This window comes from Ipomoea triloba, chromosome 13 (genome assembly GCF_003576645.1).
Source record: "Ipomoea triloba cultivar NCNSP0323 chromosome 13, ASM357664v1".
Classification (NCBI taxonomy): domain Eukaryota; kingdom Viridiplantae; phylum Streptophyta; class Magnoliopsida; order Solanales; family Convolvulaceae; genus Ipomoea; species Ipomoea triloba.
Window position 1 is genome coordinate 27,529,614 of NC_044928.1, and position 16,495 is coordinate 27,546,108.

Genomic DNA, 16,495 nt, shown 5'->3' on the forward strand with positions numbered 1-16,495 from the left:
AGAGACTATACATATAATCTTCAACTTACATATATTGTAAGGTGGACCATTAACAAATATTTATTTTAATTTATCGAAAGTGATTTTTAGATAATATACTAAAATTGGATATATTACTATATACTGAAAATGAATTTTCAATATACCATAAATAAACATGTATACTAGTAGTTCACATTACAATGTGGATTATAATTCACGATATAATGATTGATAATCTTTATTATTATTATTATTTTTTTTGAATACTACTAACTCTATTACAATGCAGTATCTGTTCATAACTACTTTCTCAACCTATTGCTCATTATATTCTAGTTTGAAAGTATGAATGTCATGCCGAAAAAGATTTTCATATGCAAACATATATATATAATCAAGATATATACTTAAATTACATAATTATTCATGGACGGTGTCACATGATTTTTATTTTTTTTTTCAACGAATCTTGTAGCTGTTTTTGTGTGTTTACATCTAAGAATTAGGTGATAATCAACACTAAAAACAATTCACAAAATCAAATATTAGAACACATATAATTGAAAAACTAAGAAAGTAATTAATACTCCTATTTAGAGTGAGAATAACTATTTGAAGAGTAAAATTTGACTTCGTAATTCTGAATAGTAATATCACTAATATATCACGTGTCACCAACATGGATGTAACATTTTGTCCACTCTATTTTGACGATTGCATCTAGCAAATTATTATTGTGAAGCGATGATTAGATTCGATAAGATTTTCGTCTGATATAACAACTCAATTGATTAATCAATTTATAAAAGAACTAATAATTATTTTGTTCTGCTTACTGTTCAATTTATACTAGAAAAGGTAGTATAAGTTGTCTCAATTGCGAATATAAATATTCGGTATACAAACACTTTTAAAAATTTATAAAATTTTCAGACACATTTTACAATTTATTTCTTCTACGAAGAATTCTTCATAACAAAAACACATGAAAAAAATGTGTGTGACAGAGTGGTTGGGTGGTTGGCAATATAATTAAGACCGGCCACTAATTACTCTCTCCCATTCATATGGATGGTTCAGCAAATATCAACCAAAACATCCTAAGATGGATCAGAACATGCAGTCCATGATTCTAAACATCACAAATTATATCCTACCTACTTGCAGTACATTTTACAATAATGTCACATGTGGTCCATGTTGTGTTGGTACATTTTTTGTTCAATACATGATATTTGGAGTGTACACAAGTTGACAAAAGTATCTAATATAGCATTCAAGAGACTTGAGTCCAGTTATATGTTTTTTTCGGAATTAATTTCAAATTTAGTGTGCAACTATATATGAGACTTTTTTAAAACTTTTTGAATAATGATTTAATTAGATTTTATCCCTGATTAGGATAATAATTATAAATTTAGCCACTCATTATAAATTTCATTCTTTTTAATTTCATACTTAAAATGTTATCTTGTCAACAACGAAATATAATTATCAAAATTAGCATTTATTAATCATGATTAACCATGCATGCTTAGGTACAACAATGCATGTGAGCGCACAATTTAGTACAACCATGTAACACAATACTATAGGAAAAATCAAATTTAATGATACAAAAATTCTCAAGAAAATCTCTAAATATTTAAAGTTATTATTGATGAACTACCTTAGACAATGAAATTTTTAGATATTTCATAAGTATTCAATGAAATTCATAAGTATTCAATCTTTAGATATTTAATCTATGTATTTCAATGTTATAAAATATTTTTAAAAATGACTAACAATCTTATAGACAATGACTAATATAAAAATCTCATTAAGTAAAGATCAACCGTATGTGTGTGTACCTTCTTTTTTCTTTAATTTTCTCTTCTCTCTCTTCTTTTTTTTTTTTTTTTCTGATTTAAATATAGCTCGTTGGTAAGTTATATTTCTTTTCAAGTAACATATTTGAATTTCATCAACTCGATTCCCCTAATTACTAGATATAAAAATAATATACTTTTTACTCTTTTTTTTTGGGCACATAAAATAAAAAGGGAGATTGAAGAATTATATTAAATGTATATATTTTAAATTGGTCATGAGATATATACAACAAAATCAAAAGAATCTTGGTACAATCCATATGTACTATAACATAAAACTTTAAAACTTTTTTATTTAGAGAAAAGTTTGCCGTTGTTACTCAAAGGTTATTATATTTTAGGTGAAATTTGACATACGATCTTAACCCGTAAAAGGTCATAAAGATATTAACCAGTCTAGGTTGCTCATAGATGATAAGCTCAAACAAAAATGACCAATAAACAATTTTCAAGGGGAGTTAAACTAATTAAAACCTTTATGGTTACAAAGTCAACTATCTGACCAACTTGATTCGCCGAGGTCAACATCAACTTTGTACTTGTGAATTGTTGGTTTAAATAATTCAAACTACAAAGTAGAAATACTTTACTTTTTGTCTAGTCATAGATTTTCTCGACTAGTTAATTACGATCACATGTTGGTGAAGATTGAATCTGAGAACTCTAGTTAAGCTAGAAGAGATACGTATTATCTCATACACATCCTTGAATAAATAAAAATAGTATATTCATATACGGATTAGATAAATTATAAATTACATCATCTATCCACTTTATAATTTGGTGGTAAATACTTACACTCCACTCTGAATTTAGCGTAAATGATATGTAGAGTGTTTGGAGGTGTATTAAGTTATATCCACCTGCAAGCATTTCAGGCCAGTTCATCCGCAGTTACGCATCCTCTATCAAATTTTATAATCTTAACTACTTTTTTTTTTAATAAAAAAAGTATCAAAATTGAGGAGAGCTATTAAAACAAGTTTAATACTATTCAACATATAATATATAAACATAAATGTGCAATCCAGTTATCAGCTTAGACTTTTAATTGAGATGTAACACATTCTTCAATTTAGTATCAGTGTCGACCCATGCCTAGGGTCATGAGTTAACCAGTCCACGTGTTGCTTGGAACCTATCAAAAGTATATATAATATATAAGCATAAATGTGCAATGCTTCAATTAATAAGACGTTGTATATGGGGCAATGGCTGCCCCATCCAAGTAGTTAGCATGTTGGTTAGACTTAAGTGTAGTTCGCATTGCCCTCTCTATTTATATGTTAGAGATATATCTAGCTCACAATTATTATATCGGCATTTATTTATCAATTGACATTTTGTATTTTTGTTTAAGTTTTTAAATACATGAAAATGATAGAAAATATATTGAAATATCTATCCAATTTCATCAAATAAAATGTCAATGACGTGATTTTGACAAGCATGCATATATCCAACATATATTTCAAATATGGAAAGAGCTGAAACAATGCAAATAATGGCTTAGCAAAATATCAAATACCTAATACCCAATCCCAATGGCGTAGGTAAAAATAATAATACTAAAAAAAAATCGAACCTTACCGAAAATAATTTATTTTTAAATACCATATTGGTATAAACTCCATTTGAAAGCAGATTTTTCAAACATGTTATATACTGATTGTTATACCATCAACCATGTTTCATATTGCATTGTGAATCATTATACAAAAATTCTATACTTTCAGTCAATACATTTTGTACCTACAATTAACAATTTATGTACATGTAAACAAATAACTTGATAATTACTGACACATAATATGATTGATACAGATACGTAAACTGTCAATTGCACGTACAAAATGTGTCAGCTATAGATACATAATATGAAAGTTATTTCTGAACTAGGGTCTACAATGCAAGGTAGACCCTAGTCCATGGTATAATTTACATACATCAATAGTTATACCATGGACCGGGGCCACTTTGCAAGGTGAACCCGTAACAATTTACCTACTGAATGTTACATTTAGCTGTGAATATTCAATATGTAAATTGTGTATTTTGGACCCGGGTCCACCTTGCAAGTTAGACCCAAGTCGTCCACAGAATAATTTGCCGGGTATGGACTTTGGGCTACAATGGAGAAAGTATACAAAACATATACTATTACTTTGTAATAGAGTTTAAAAAAAAAAAAACTGTTATTGTCAGCAATTACTTTCTGCAATTAAACTTCAACAAATCTATTTTCATATGATCTATTTTCAACCACACAAATAATAGAGGACGTTTTCCAATTCATTATAATAATTATGAAATGTCTCTGCATTTTTTTCTTTTTATTTTTATTTTTTATTTTAAAACCGTTAATCAATTCAAATATCTTATTAGATTAATCCACACCAAATAACTTATTTTCATATGATCCCTAACATTTCGACCAACTCGATTTGCCATTAGGCCATCATTACCAAACCTCTAAAACCTAATCCAAATCGCTTTTATAAATTTTTGTAAATTACATTATTTCAAATGTGATCTCAATCACATAAGTACAATTGTACAAATAATATTAATAACATCATTTGATCATGTGCTCCATAATAGATTCCATCATCTCAACTTCTTTTTATTTATTATGATAATTAGAAAAGCATTTTAGAGTACAATGTATATCTTGAGTAAAAGATCCCATCAATAAATAATAATAATAATAATAATAATAATAATAATAATAATAATTATTATTATTATTAGTATTATTATTTTGAAATAAGTCATCTGGTATTTTTACAACTATAAGACAAATCTTTATTTGGTCGATCTTGACTACACTAGCAAATTTTTAATTTTACTCAATTATATATAAGGATCACATATTTATTCCATACCAACAAACCAGATCCCCATCAACCCTATTAGGACTCTATACAGTTGAGTCATAGTATAAGTCTTTGTCCCAGTATATCTGTGATTCCTTTAGTATATATACCTATGTAGTCTGTACAGTTATGGTTTAGGAACTCTGAATATAATACAACCGTTCTCATCTGATATCATCGCTAGGGTTTTTCTTCAGATCCCATGGCTGATCATAACAGATCATAACGGCTCTGTTAATTCTTTTGAAAGAACGAACCGTTTCCGATGTTGCTACTGGTCTTCGGTTTCGCCTACCGTATCCTCCTTTCCTCTGCTCATCACTTCATCAGTATTGAAAAAATAAAGAAGCTATGGCAATGGGAAGAAAATAGAATTTGAGCTTACATGAATCTGCATGAACAGTTCATTTGATCATAGGGGTGAAATTTGAGAGGGGAAGAAAAAAAAAATAATCAGCATATTCAGGGACGACAAATCACATCAGTAAAGCACTAAAGCGCTAAAGCGACGGCCTACATCATTTTAACCGCATTTTAAGTCATATGCAAAAAATATCTTGTGGTCCAAATAATTTATGGAGATAATTTATTCATATTTTGTTTTTTTTTTTAATTATCCTCAACTTTTGAAAATACTTTACATTACAAAATAGAAAATGACTTTAAAAATTACACTTTAAATTTATCCGTATTTGCCTATTCAAATAAAATAAAGTCAACAAAAGATACATATTATGATCAAAAGAAAAAAAAATACTCATTCTAAAAAAACTAAAGCGAAAGAAAAAAAAAAAAAAGAAGAAGAAAGATACGAAATAGATTTTTATTCCCATTCAAACACCAAAAATAAAAATATTTTCCGAATAAATGCATCATTTAAAAAAAAAAATAAGTTCCTAAATAAACACTTAGTTTAAAATATTTTAAATACATTTGCGTTGGGAATATTCATCAAAATTGTATTTAAAGATATTTTAGACATTTTCTTATTGAAAGTGAAACATTTTTTTTTTTAAATTCAGGGACTGAAGTGGGAATTATATCAAAATCGACAACACTAAAAAATAAAAATAAAAATATCATATAGTCAAGGGGGTCGAAATTGAAATAATTAAACACAAAGTTCAATTATTTCAACTGAAATTACATATTTATCCCCACTGACTATATATATCATTCTGCCAATTAATTTCTAGGTCAACATTATGACAGATGATTAAATAAGAGTTGCAATTATTATTATAATTATTATTATTTTCATTTTCTATACATCAAATCTTGAGTAGGAATGTGAGTATCGAAGATCATGCCAACTCACGATTTGGCAATCGTTATACCGTGGACCATGCGTCATGGCTGATACTGCAGTTGTGTTGAAAGGAAACTGCAATTGTGTTGAAAGGAAACTGCAGTTGCGCGGAACAGAGGCCATTTCATCCATCTGTAAATGCAGTTGTGTTGAACTGATACTGCAGTTGTGTTGAAAGGATACTGCAGTTGTGTTGAATGGATACTACAGTTATGTTGAACGGATGAACGACCTCTGTTCCGCGTAACTGCAGTTTCCTTTCAACATGACTGCATTATCTTTTCAACACAACTGCAATATCCGTTCGACTGTTCAACACAATTGCAGTATCAGAATGCATTGTGGACCATGGTCCACAATATAATTTGCGCGATTTGGGCATGTTCCACTTAGATACATATTTCTTCTAACAATAATGGACAACTAACAACGACTATCATAAACGAATTATTTTAAAGTCAAATGTTAAAATCACATGATTTGTATCATTCTTCATAATTAATGTTTATATATATATTGGCAGGTTAATTAGGTGAGAATTATACTTCAACTGAGAATTGGAAATATGCATTGTGAAAATTAGTTTGGTGTAACATCGTATAACTGAGATGTGTAATACTTTGTAACTAAAATATAATATTTTTATATAATATTTTTAGGCAAAATCTTGTGTGAGATCGTCCAGATCGGATTAAAATGAAAATGTAATACTTATACTAGCAAATCTAATACTAAATCATGAATAAAGTATTACATTTCATCTTGAGCTGACTCGTCTCACAGATAAAGATTCATGAGACAGTCTCATACAAGTGTGATTCTACTTTTTAAGGGTATAGTAAATTATTATATTTTGTCAAAATGTATTATAGGTCTCTCGTAAGACGATCTTGCACAAGACTTACTCAAAAGTGTAATCGCTAATATGTAAATATGCACACAAAATTAAAAATTTTAAAGTATATCGTGCAATAACTATAAATGCAATCGCTAATATGTAACTGTGCATTGCACTATATATTACATATCGGGGATTACACTTTGAGTTATTACACGAAGTATTTTAAATTTATAAAATTTATCAAAATATTATCGTATTTTTCCTTTATTTTACCGTCCTTTAATCATCACAAACTGAGTTGAAATTGATCTGCAGCTCTTATTTGGGTAGCAATTATCACTTCATCTTAACTTTTTTTTTTTTTTTTTGCAATTATTATATGAATAATCATTACCAAAAAAATAATAATATATGTGGGGAACATGAATAAAACTACACATGAAAACTTTATAATAGTGATCACATGTTAATTGAGGGGAGAGATAGGTGTATGTGTGGTTCATATTTCAACTTCTATTGACTTTGTGACAAAGATTAAACAAAATAAAGGGGGAGTTGTTTAGAGTGAAAAAATATAATTGGTTGAAAATATTTACAATTTTTTAAATTATTTATTATTTATTATTTATGGTTACGATGATAATTGTAATAAATGATGATATATTACCAATCTTTTCATTCACCAAACATATCAATATAATTTAAGTTTGTTGGTGAAAAGATTTAAATTATTGTCTCTCAATAATCATATTTAAAATTTAGAGTTAATTACATTTTTGGTCATACATTTATAGGTGATAGTCCACTTTTAGTTCTTTTTTGTAAGAACATCCACATTTCGTCCTAGTATTATTGTGACATGATCATTTTTGGTCCTCTATCTACAAAATTGCTTTAATTCCGTTAAATACAACGACATTTCGGTCTTCATCAATTACATATTTTTTTCAAAAAAAAAAAAAAAACATAAAAATATAACGAGGTCAACTCATCACTTTATGTAAAAATGATCGAAATGTCCTTGTATTTAACGAAATTTCAACAATTTTGTTAACAGGGGACCAAAAATAGACGTCTCAAAATGTTATTATCTTTCGGTAGCAATTTCAGACTTTTTCCAGTAAAAAATTACTTTTTTATTTGAAATGGTAACTACAGTATTAGAAGTAGAGTGACCTATAATGATAACCACATGTTAGGTATATATCAGCGTGTAGTAAAAAGATAAGAGGAAAGGAGAACAAAGTCATGTAAAATGGCATATGGTCCATATAAATTGACCAACATTAATTATAATATTATTTGAGTGTGGGTCGCAATGAAATAATGATTTTGTGTAATAATTTAATTTAAAATTTATATAATTATAAATAAAAATAAATAACATAATATCTACTAAAAGCTTTTTTGAATCTAACATAATTTTCATATAAATGGATTAGGAACAATTAAACTCATATTTACATGAATTAATCGATTAAATATTTGCTTTTAAACAATTAAATTATACTTACATGCCAAGGGCACCAAGCTATTCTCTATATGGGAGGTTGCGAGTTTGAGCCTTAGTCGAGACTATATTGATTTTTTGAGATATTTCAAATTTAACTCCTTGTGAGAGTTATCTATTGACATTTTTAATTTGACTTCTAAAGTACACATTCAAATAACAATTGTGAACTTTCTCGTAACCAATATATATATATATATATATATATATATATATATATATATTTTTTTTTTGTTACATCAAAGGCATTATATGCACTAGTCCACCACAGCACCTTACTATAGTCAATTTTTTGTGATGCTTTTAGAAAAATTTGTTATGTCAGGTTATATATGGACGAAATTAGTTCAATCTTTCAATTCGTAGGTCCATAAAGGCCAAAAATCAGTGCTTATAAGGTCACGATTTATATATTTGGATGGTGGCATACCGCAAACGAGAGATAATGATTGGTTGGATACATATTTGGTTAAAACGTTGTCTCTTAGGGATGAACATGACCCACACTATCACCAAAACGAGAAACCAATAGACAAAATTAAATATAAAAACATACAAGATACAAAATTCAATAAAATAAATTTACAAATAAAATATAATTTTATGATAGAAAGAACAAGCGAGCTAAGAAATCAGATGAAGTGTTTGTGGTGAGGAGGAAGGAAAGGGAAAGTAGAAGATTTGTCATTCAGGTGAATAGAATCGGGAAGAATAATCACGAAAAAAAAAATCAAGTTATTTATAGCTGAGTAAACAAAAGACGACAATACAAGTATACAATCATTTTAACAAACTTACTAGCTCAGCCGCCTCTAACAAGCGGATTAATCGAACTGGGTAATACCTAACTAAACATAAATAGTTTGGACGTACTTCATCAGTATTGTTCCTTATCCTTCAATATATATAAATATTAATGGTTTGTTAGTTTCTGTTTTATAAAAATGCATTTTTGAATTTCGTTTAAAGTAGAAAATGATCAGAAAAATGCGTGGTATCTTGTGTGAGATTGCCTGTGAAACGAATTTCAAATATGTAATTTTTAAACAAATTAAATATGTAATACTTTTACATGAGTTAACAATTATTACATTTTCACTGTAAAGTATTACACTTTTACTAATATTTTTCAAGAAATAAATTATAATGTTTTTTTTAGTGAAAGTGCATTGCTTGTTGATTTATAAAAAAATATATATTAAACTTTCGGTAGAAAGTATTTTATTTTTGAAATTTATTCACATGGAATAGTTTCACACTCTCGCATTATTTTTTGAGGAAAAATGACGTGACATTTCATAAAATGGTATCTGTACTTTATTTTTTTCACATTATTAAAAATGCTATCTGCCTCAAAATTTTTAAATAATGTAAAATTGTTTAATGTGCGATTCTGGGAAAACTTATAATCTGAACCATTCATGAATGAGGAAATCTGATATTTTTAAATACCTTCGAAATCTGGAAGGTTCGTGGGTTTTTTGTTGTCGTATTACAAATAGAAAAAAAAAAGTGTTAAATATGCTTGTTAAATCAAGCAAATAATACAATTAAATTTTAAAAAATATATATATATAGAAAAAGTCTAGAATATTCTTAAACAGATTTTAAAAAAAGTACAGAAAATTTTAAATACTCCGTATTACATTATGTGCCAATTTAAGAAGGTTTAGTGAAACTTTTTAAAATTAATTATATAAATTGTACTATACGCTCGCCTTAATTTATTTGACATTTTTCACTACCTACTTTTTTTTTTGTCGAATAGTTTGGTCAATGGAACACTTCCTAAGTCTTGGGATTAATTTGATTCAATAATTTTGTTGTACCACCTATTTTTTATTTTCCTTTTTGTAATTTAAGCATGAAATTAAAATATATTTGGTTTATCATAAAAATCGGTGGTAAAATATAATAATTCCCTGGCTAGCATTCTTTGGGCAGGGAGAGAATGCTATCCATTGCCAACCAAATTTAGCCGACCACGCCTATTCTTCTGATCTTCTCTGGCCATTCTTTTGTTAAAACATTTTTATTTTAAAATAAAATAATAGCTTGATAATGTCAAGTCAACATATAACATATTTTATATGAGGTGGATTGACCGAGTTAATTGGACAATTGACTTTGTAACTACAAAATCTCAAATTCAGTTACCAATTAGCCAATAACTAAATCACACTAAGAAAATTCTCGTTTGAGTTGATAACTACAAAGCACCAAATTCAACTACCCATTGGCCGATAGGTAAACAACACTAGGAAAACCCTGATTTGAGTCGATCAGTCACACAAGAGAGGTAAAATCGATAGGCTCGCTTGAAAGAGTGTTACTAAGAATCAAATGCGTGACATTCTAGTACGAGAATCATGTTTTATCTACGCATTCACCTTTTCGGAACAAAGTTTCCAACTCTGCCTCTAAGCAAAAGCATTATATAAACGTGTAGTAAATTAATTTCATAAAACTCGATTGTTCACACGATCTTAGCTTGTCGCCGCAAATATCATTCTATTCAAAGGAAGAAAAACAAAACTGTTTCATATTATGTCGTTGAATTTAATTTATTTTAATTAATTCATTAATTCGTCTCAATGTATTAATGAGCCACGTTTAATTTAATTAATGGAAAAATCAACCTTTTGTTGGGTACATAATCTAATAAAATATTTTAGCCCATGTTGACTTCATGATTATAGCATGTATAAATTTTAATGTACTGCAACAACTTTTTTCAATTTAGTCTCATTATTTGAATTTTGACCCATTTGATTAATTTGTGTATTTTAAGAAATTATACATATTAAGAAAAAAAAAGTAATATGTTAAATTAAAATTTTAATTTTGTTAAGGTGTCAATTATGTTGCATACGAAGTACGAACAGTAAACGAGAAAATGAGAAAACAATAAATGCATCATATGAAACGCATGAAAATTAAGGTAGAAGGAATTGTATTTTCGTGAGAAATGAATAAAATATGAGTTCATATTAATCAATTTGGTTGGTGATCATACACTCTAGTTTTTTATTTTTATTTTTTTTAAAAAAAATTAGGAGTTCAAAACCCCATCTCAAATGGAAAAAATAATATCATCAGCACTTTGATTCTTAATTGAACTTACTCAGTGCGAGCTGTGATTAGTTTAACAAAAAAAAAAGAAAAAAATAAGAAAAAAATAAGAATTAAAATTTCATTGGAGAAAGATGTATGATTATTACGGAGGACAATTTAATCCTCGCACCCTAAATTTTCATCTCACATATTATGAAATTGCAAATTCATCACAACTCTATCAAACACGAAACATTTCATAACTGTATACATCAAACATGTCATAAATGCATATAATGAAATGAAAACAGAAAACTAAACTTACCGTAAAAAATGTGGATTAATTTGATCCGTCCATTAAAGATAATCAATCTATAAAATAATGGGAAAATTATAGGAATAATTTTATAAAAAGAAAATTACACTTTATGTCATTTAGTTATAGGGTAATTGTATAATTCGTCCCTAAGTGTTAGTCGTGCTCACTTTTCACCTCTAAACTATCGTTGAAGTTGCACTTTTCGTTCTTTTATTAACTTTTTGTGCTTACTTTTCATCCCTAAATTATACTAAAGTTAAAAATTCCTTCCCTAATATTTTGTTAGTAAAGAGATCAAAAATGCAATGTCAAAGATAACTTAGGGACGAAAAGTGAGCATGACCAACAATTAGAGACAAATTCTACAATTATCATATAACTTAGGTACGAAAAATGCAAATTTTCATTTGTATAAATATTACAAACTTTAAAAGATTGTAATATTTATAAAATTGATCCCGCTATTTTATATATAAAAAAAAATTTAACTATTAGATCTACAAGATTAATGGCTATCATTTGTCCGCACTTCATTGCTCTCATGGGAGTCAAGCCCTATATGTGTGTGTAACCGTAATTTTTTTCTTTAAATATATACAAACATTGATTATTTTCTAGTTTCTATTTAGAGAAAGCATTTTTTATTTTTTATTTTTTTTTTAAATTAGGGAAACAACTTTGAAACATTTTACTGAGTTTTTGTAAATTTGTGAAAATAAATGTTTATAAAATGCAAAAGTATTAACTCTTAAGAGTTTTCGTATATCATAGTGTGCCAATAGTGTCAACAATTTCATATCAAAATACGTAAGAGTTTATATATATATATATATATATATATACAAAATGTTTTTTCTCTAAAATTCAAGATTTACATTCAATCATGTCATCATATTATAGTCACATCATATACACCATTATCAAATTATAGGTTTGCCACATTGTCATATTATTTATTACCTCTGCCAATTCAGCAAAAAATATATGGCTAATATTGAATATTAAACCAAATGGTTTAGCTTCATTGAAAAGTTAAGTCGAAAGTTATATCAACATTGGATTCACCATTAATTATGAGTCGTATATGGTACATAAAATCATAATTGTCGTCATAATTATTTTTTATTCATGTGACTTATACTTTTATAATTATGGAATTGATGGAGTAGTCATCTGTTTAAATTTTTATCATTCCACAATTTAATAGAGATGACTGACATATAATTTCATCATTCAAGCGTTTTATTCCAACATGTAATTTCTTTCACTTTTTCATAAACTATTTTTAATTTAATGATAAATTACATGTTAATTATCTTTATTAGTTAGCGAAATCATAGAAATTTAAATATATGACAAACAAATGAAAGTCAATAATGTAATATAGTACGACTAGAAAAGTACAACTAAATATGACAATGTCATAATGGTCGATAGGATAACTAACATGAAATTTGCTCAAATCTTTATTACAAATGGAAATATTGAATATATAGTTATATATCCCAACAAATTATATACTCACTCCAATTTAAATATTTAAAATGTACACAACCAAACACATCATCATAATTTATTTACTTTTAAATTACTCAAATAGTTGTTGTTGTTTTTTTTTTTTAGTACACAACATCCGTTATTCTCAATTTCTCACCATTATGATACTTAATCTAATTTGATCTAGAGCATAGCCGCAGAGATTTTTTTCTATCAAAGGAAAGGAAAAACCCGTGTTGACCACCACAACTGACTACTCCTATTATTGAGGATGCTTCAGCCCTAGCTAGTCTATCTTCTTCAAGAATTCTTGTAAAACTTCTTGGCGGGGTGATAATAAGCAAAATATGTCTTTTGGATAAGTTTCAATTCATCTAAATGCACTCTCATTTAATGATCCAATTTAAAGAGTGCACAAAAGATAAACCTTATTATACATTTAATAAGCATATATATGCAAACAAAATCTGGACCAACATGGCAACATTTAACAAACTGAGACAATTCTTGTCCAGAAATGGATTGATTCCCTTAGGTGTAAATGCTTAATGCCACACAAAAAAACACAACCCAAATATTGAAAAATATGGATTGGAAGGTCATGTGATATTTCCATCCTTTGTTAAGACAATAAATAAAGGGAACCCACAAATTGGTAAACATTTTATCTAATGAGGGGAACTCATGATTTGGACAAACAATCTATCAATAATTGTTTATTTGTATAGTTGCAAGGTTTGCAACTAGCATGCATATTTAATGGAAAAGTGTAACTTGACCATTTTTTTAATATCACAATCTTATATATATATATATTATAAGAAAGTATGTATAATTTGGATAAGTTTTTACTTTTTAATGTGAAATGATGTAACTCATAACAAATGCATTTGTTTTTGTTTTTGTTTTTGTTTTATATTCATTGCTATTTGTAAAATCGATCAATTGGGATGTTTTGGACTATCTATTATGGGTTGTGATTGAATTAGCTTAGAGGTTGCTATGTTGGTTCATTTGGTTCGGGGGTAACGTAACAACAAAGAGCCTCATTTAGTTTCAATATTATTAACATCATAAGAGGCTTAGAGCATCCTCAATAGTGAGGTTTTTTTTTTATTTTTTCTTAAAGAGTTTTTGTAGGTGTGATTAGAAAAGGGAAATTAGAAAAAAAAAAAAAACAGAAAACAAAACAAAACAAAACAAAGATGAATTAGGAAAAAAATTTAAAAAGGTAATTAACGCGCTCGTTCTTCATGCAAGGCTACTAGCGAGATTCCTCCCATCAGCTGGGCTCCACAATGTGCCAAAAACCACAGATTATTAGCCGGAGAAGTTTGGACATTCTCTCTCTTCCCTCTCTCTTTTCCATGTTGGTAAATTTTTTTTCTCAAAAAACGTGAACAAACCTATATTGGAGGGCCCTTAGTGCTTGAATCGTGATTAAAGTTTTTGGTAAAAATTTTTCTCAAAAAGCGTGAACAAACCTATATTGGGGGCCCTTAGTGCTTGATTCGTGATTAAAGTTGGTTCCTTCATTATATTGGATGGAAATATTGTCAGTTATTACTCTTTGCACCTTTCTATTGGTATGTACCGTTCATACTTTCACATAATAGTGTTATGGATTTCTCTCGTGACCCAAATATAAATAATTTTTTTTTGAGTACTACTGACTCTGTTACAATGTAGGCTCGAACCCACTTCCATCATCCATGTGGGAGTGTTAAACAGGACACCAGATGCCACTTGACCACAAGGTCTTTGGCCACTAAAATAATTTAATAAAATAAAATCATATTAAGATAATGTAATGTTTCTGATTGAAAATGTACTGCAAGTAGTCCACATATATTATGTAAGAAAAAGGGACTTTGAAGAGACTGAAGGGGGCACTTTTTATATGACGTGTATCATATATGTGGTCATGGCGCCGCCTAATAATTGGGACACCCTTTCAACTGCTTCAACAGCTAATTTCAATCAATATTATAAGTATTAATTACTATGTTGCGCCTTCAATAATTGACGAAACGGCAAACGTTTTAACCCAATGCAATAACGGACGGCCGTTACGTTATTGCTCTCCAATCAAATTATTTTTGTGACTTGATTTTAATCCAATTTTAATTAAGCTTTATTTCAAATATATGTCCTTTTGTATTTTGTAAGATGAAATTAATTTAGTCAAGTACTGATCATGCTATCATATTCAATGTGATATTTATTTATTTATTTGTATTTTTTGAGGTGAAATTAATTTAGCCAAGTTTTGATCGGACCTAATTTGACAGGACATGTTATTTTTTCATTTTACAGGAGAAAATTAATTTTTTTTGAAAACGGAGAAAATTAATTTAGACAAGTTTTAGTCAAACATTATTCGATGCAACTAATTTTTTCTACATTTTGCAAGGTAAAATTAATTGAGCTGAGTTTTAGTTCCCACTATTCACAGCAACTTTATTTGATTCTTATCTTTCATAGTATTAAAAAAAAATTAAATTTGAGTATTTTGGTCATTAAAATAATGTTTTTTTTGTTTGAATTAATCAATTTAATTATTTAACAACTCACCCTTAATATGAGATAGGATTGATTCCTATCTAGATTAACCACAAAAATAGATCATCTTAGTTCATTCGTTACATATTTGCTATAGGTCGTTATCAATATTCAATACACACACATATTCATTAATTAATTAAAAAAATGACCCTTTTCGTTAAATTATTAGAAAATAACATTTTTTTTTATTTCTCAATTATACTTTTACTACTTTTCATACATCACATGTTTGCAAGGTGACTTTTCTCGTCTCTTAATGAGTTTTTTTTTTTTAATTACTTTGTACTGTACTCTCAAATCTCTATTCACAAATAACCATCGTTTAATAAAAACACATGAATAAAAAAAAGAGTATGTATATCAATGTAGTCTAGAGAATTACATGCCGTTTGATTGGAGAGAGGGAATTAGGTGTGAAAGAAATTACTCATGAGAGATGAATAATGTGGTAATAAAGTAGTAATTTAAATTCCAATATTTGATTTGCAAAAATATAATTACTGAAAATTTCAATTCCAATGTTTGGTATACCTAGGAATTGAAAGTGAATAGTAGTATAAAGTCCAAAATACTCATACTTATTATTGAACGACCTGCTGATCCTTGACGCTTCGAGTATAACTACTAGTAGATGTCACTAAACTTCCGGGACCTCCAGTTCCCTCCCT